This window comes from Natator depressus, chromosome 2 (assembly GCF_965152275.1).
Source record: "Natator depressus isolate rNatDep1 chromosome 2, rNatDep2.hap1, whole genome shotgun sequence".
NCBI classification, from domain to species: Eukaryota; Metazoa; Chordata; order Testudines; family Cheloniidae; genus Natator; species Natator depressus.
In genome coordinates this window covers 82,565,043-82,570,819 of record NC_134235.1, presented here as the reverse complement: position 1 = coordinate 82,570,819, position 5,777 = coordinate 82,565,043, and positions in this window count along the sequence as shown.

Sequence of the window (5,777 nt, the reverse complement as noted above, 5' to 3'; positions counted from 1 at the left end):
GCACAGATGAAATAAAGAACAGTCTGGCAATGGTTCAGAGTGTCGATTTTTGTCGTGAGTACCAAATTAAGGTCTCAAGTAGGAAGTGATTGTCTTTTTTGGGAATATGTATGGTCCAAACCTTTCATATTAGGATGAGGAAGCATAAATTACCCTTGAATGAGTGGGTGACAAGTGGATGTATCTGACAAATAATGTTGGCAGTAGATATAGAATGCATGAAATTCATGTAATGACAAATATCTGCATATAAGTATTGTGTGATTAGCTCTTATGAGACGTATTTGTTGCACTTATGGTGAGCTATGTAAGTCCATCCATATACGAGCGTGTCAGCTTCCATGCTCTAACTGTGGGGAGTCTCAGTTCAGATACAGAATCTGACCCCATTGTCTACAGCCAAGCTCTACGATACAACTGCATTTGCTCCAACCCCTCAGACAGAGACAAACACCTACAAGATCTCTATCAAGCGTTCTTACAACTACAATACCCACCTGCTGAAGTGAAGAAACAGATTGACAGAGCCAGAAGAGTACCCAGAAGTTACCTACTACAAGACAGGCCCAACAAAGAAAATAACAGAATGCCACTAGCCATCACCTTCAGCCCTCAACTAAAACCTCTCCAACGCATCATCAAGGATCTACAACCTATCCTGAAGGATGACCCATCACTCTCACAGATCTTGGGAGACAGGCCAGTCCTTGCTTACAGACAGCCCCCCAATCTGAAGCAAATATTCACCAGCAACCACACACCACACAACAAAAACACTAACCCAGGAACCTATTCTTGCAACAAAGCCCATTGCCAACTGTGTCCACATATCTATTCAGGGGACACCATCATAGGGCCTAATAACATCAGCCACACTATCAGAGGCTCATTCACCTGCACATCTACCAATGTGATATATGCCATCATGTGCCAGCAATGCCCCTCTGCCATGTACATTGGCCAAACTGGACAGTCTCTACATAAAAGAATAAATGAACACAAATCAGATGTCAAGAATTATAACATTCAAAAACCAGTCGGAGAACACTTCAGTCTCTTTGGTCACTCGATTACAGCCCTAAAAGTGGCAATTCTTCAACAAAAAAACTTCAAAAACAGACTCCAACGAGAGACTGCTGAATTTGAATTAATTTGCAAACTGGACAGAATTAACTTAGGCTTGAATAAAGACTGGGAGTGGATGTGTCATTACACAAAGTAAAACTATTTCCCCATGTTTATTCCCCTCTCCCCGCCCCGTTCCTCAGACGTTCTTGTCAACTGCTGGAAATAACCCACCCTGATTATCACTACAAAAGGTTTTTTTTTCTCTCCTGCTGGTAATAGCTCACCTTACCTGATCACTCTCGTTACAGTGTGTATGGTAACCCCCACTGTTTCATGTTCTCTGTGTATATAAAATCTCCCCACTGTATTTTCTACTGCATGCATCCGATGAAGTGAGCTGTAGCTCATGAAAGCTTATGCTCAAATAAATTTGTTAGTCTCTAAGGTGCCACAAGTACTCCTGTTCTTTTTGCGGATACAGACTAACATGGCTGCTACTCTGAAAGAGGTATTTGTGCATATCATGACTTTGGATACCAAAGGAGGGAGGAATGGAATGCTGTACTGAGGCATTATGACTGAGGCATTGTCCGCCACAGAAATGAGTCCAATATCTCTGGATGCTTGGTCAACTTTTTAAATAATGTTGCTATTTGCTTTGTAATGTGCATTCATTTAAATTCAAGAAGATTCTCATTTGTAATCCTGGTATGAGATGTCACCTGAGTGCTTGAGGTAATAAGAATATAAGAACGTAAGAATGGCCATAGTGGGTCAGACCAATGCTCCATCTGGCCCAGTATCCTGTCTTCTGACATTGGCCAATGTCAGATGCTTCAAAGGGAATGAACAGAGCAGGGCAATCATCAAGTGATCCATCCCCTGTCATCCAGTCCCAGCATCTGGCAGTCAGAGGCTTAGGAACACCCAGAGCATGGGGTTGCATTTCTGACCATCTTGGTTAATAGTAATTGATGGACCTATCCTCCATGAACTTATCCAATTCTTTTTTGAACCCAGTTATAATTTTGGCCTTCACAACATCCACTGGCAATGAGTTCTACAGATTGACTGTGCGTTATGTGAAGTAAAAAGAGACCTCCTGGGGACACCTGGAGCCCCAACAGATGTAAAAATGTTCTAATTCGGAGCTATTGGATTCTTGATGAGAGCAGATGTGAGAGGCATTCTTGGTTGATACTTATGTACTACCATAATAAACAGGATTAATAATTAATAGTCTGGAATGTTGTGAAACCTCTTCTTTAGGCCAGGAAGGCTTTTATTTGGAAACATTTAATACTGCTCCTAAAAAGCACTAGATAGTGATTCTTCAGTCTAACAAGTTTTGTTTAAAGTATAGCTAGATTGCAAAAGAAATGCCATGTTGTTAGTTGTGATGTAGTTCTTTTTAGAGGGTGAATGTATTTCCATTAAAGTTGGTTCTGCACCTGAATCCATCTCTCTGACTAGAGTAATTTCTTTGTTGAACATATGTAATCTATATTTTGTATCAAAGTAAAAACAAAACAAAACAAAAACATTATCAGGTATCAGTTTCCGTGTTCCACTAAGGTGGAATTTTTAGTTAATCTGCAGCCCCAGTTCTCAGATAACTGACAATTCATTTTCAGAGATAAGCTTAAGCCTTGATATATTTGAAGATAAGGGTAGATCAATGTTCTGATACCTTAGATGGGCTGCAGCTAGGAATTCTGTGGATATATGGTGCTGTTGCTAGTCCACAAGGAAGGCTCTTGTATTGGTTTGTGGTCATGGTCTACACGCAGCTGAAGGTGTTTCTGATGACACTGTCTGATTGAGATGTATAAACAGACATCTTTCAGATCAAGATCTTTAAACCAGTCATCTGAAGGCAAAGAAGAGATGATAGATGTTAATCTCATCAAACAGAATTTCTTGATGAACGTTCAAATCTCTCAAGCCCATTATGGGATGTAGCTTCCCTTCCTTTTTGGGATAAGAAAACAGTGGGAATCCCTTCCCTCAATTCTGTATGGAACTTTTTCTATGACTTTACAATAATTGTCAACAGTTTTCTCATTTGAAGGATTCCTCAAAAGAGATGGAGAAAAAAGGATAGGAGGGCAGCATGAAGTGGCATTTGAAAGCATGCTTTTTTTCAATCACTTCTAGCACTTTGTCTGAAATAATTCTCCTCCATGCCACTAAGAAGTGACAGATAGATATTCCTTAAAGGGCACAGGACAAGGTAGGAGGATGGGAAGATAAAGGGGAAATAAAAGATATATTTGGCAAGTGAAGTTCTCAGATGCAGGATTGAAGTTGCTGTCTGGAGGGTAGTGAAGCAAAGCCTGAGTGGCTAGTTAACTGTTTTTGCTTTTAAGGACAGAATTCCTGAAGGCTGTTTGGTTGGGGCAAGAAACAGACTAATTATTTTTTTACAGGACTGAAAAAGTTCCATTAAAACAGAAGGGCTTCTTGTGTCTTCTGGAGCTAAGCTACATCAGGCCTACGGGGCAGATTTGGTCTCCTTAATTTTGCTTACTGTTTCTGACTAAGTTAGTCTTTGAAGGGCAAATCTGTAACACGGGACACAAAAAACTTAGTTTGGAGAAAGTTATTAGTGGTGTGAGTGCATATTATCTTTCAGGATTTGAAAAATAACTAAAAAAAACTACCACCAGCTACCAACTGTTGAACGTGAAGAGTTAAAGTTGCATTTCTCAAACAAAGCTCACACTCAATTATCAACCATAACCTTAATTCTACCTCAGTAAAGTCAACAGAGGACAAATCTGAATTGTAGACATGGTTAGCAGAATTCCACTACACAAAATGGTCATCAGCAAATAGAAGTAGAATTGTTAATGTTAGTTTCCATACACAATTATGATGTGTGTTATTATGTAGCAGTTTCCATACACAAATTCAACAAAATTACTCCTAAGAAAGAAGATACTGGTGTATGCATGATTGAATATTTAGAGAACCAGTATTTACTTTTTTAAACATGAGTATCAAGGGAAGGGAATTCCAACTTGGATATTTACATGCTACTTACATAAAACTCTCACTGTAGCTTCAAAGTCAACTATTAATCACTTCCCCTTAAAAACAAATAAAACTGGTGTTGTGTTTCTGGCAAAGAATTGCTACCACATTTTCAGTGTGGAGGTGGCTGCATTCAGTTGTAGGTGAAGTGATCTTACTTTTGGAATCTTCAGAAGGAAAATTGCTATATAAATAATTTTTGAACATGTATAAAATCAAAAAGGAAGAAGAAATAATTTCAGAAGTGTTTTCTCATGATCACTTCAGATCAACCAGCAAGAACTGGTTGACAATGTAGCAGAAATAAGGCATATTATAAAGAGACAGAAATCAAATTCATATCAACAACAAGAACCTGAGCATCATTGTATAATATAGCCCATAGCTGAGAACAATTAATTGGCAAAAAATCTTCTCTGAATAAAAAGGTATTAAAGGCACTCATAAATTAATAAAATAACTTCATTAAATGAAATCAATTTACTGCCCTATCAGAAAAAAGTTGACAAGATTGTGCCCAATGTAACTACTACTCATGTTTTTTTCAAAATATTTGTTAATATCATTAAGATTTTCACCAACAGTTACAAAGCAATATACCCATCAACATCCAATACCCAGGAAGAGAATATCAGGCCATCCTGATCTGTAGCTTGCTGAGTCTCTCTGGCTGGTACATAAGGAGAGATATTATCGTGCTGTTCTTTTCAGCAGGCCTGGTACCCCAGTGACACTGCACACAGCTGTAGAGCAGAATCTGATTAAAAGATGAGAGGCCTTTTTTGTTGCTTTTCTTTGCATTACATTTTTTCCTGCTTTAGCTTGGTAATACATGTCTAATATGTAAAGTGTTCAATCATAGTATTGTTCTGTGTATGCAGCTGGAGGAAGACCAAGGTGTTTATTTTAATTTTTTTAGTACAAATTCAGGATGGCTGCTGCATATAGCCGTTCAGTGCTTTCGATAATCATGAGTTGTCAAATGGATGATCCTATTAACACTGTGTTCTGTTTTGAATTGAGTAAATGGGATGAGTTAGTGGCCTCACTGGCATTTTAGACTATCTAGACCACAGTACATGGGCTACAGTATATGGGCAATGGGTGGTCCTTGGAGAGCAAGTTGATCACATAGGTGAAATCTTGATTCAAATGAAGTCAATGGGAGTGTTATCATTAATCAGTGGGTCAGGATTTCATCCAGTGTTGGCTCTTCTTGTTTCCAGCTGTTAAACTGCATTACAATACAGATAAATGTACACTTACCCATTTTACTTTTCCAAGTAATTGCTGTAAACGACCAAGAGATGTTACATGATTGTGAATGGGAAAGAAGTTGGATCACAAAACCCTTTCATTTTTAAATGTTTGGGAAACACTCATCTACCTAGAACCACTATATTCCAGCAGTTTGGATTTGGCCCTTCTTCCCTCCAAGGGAGACAAAGGGAGAACCATGAAATTTACTAGATATGAATCCTTCAGATAGGGCCTTAAAACATGGCTGTCTGGATTTTAGATATCCCAGTGATGCTTTTTTAAAAAAGTTTCTGCTTATTCACCTGCCCTTATATTGCCCCTACTAATTTTTGTGGTTTTACAACCACATTTTTAAAAAATATTTTTAATTTGTGAGATACATTACGTATATGGAAAGTAAAAATCTATGTTTA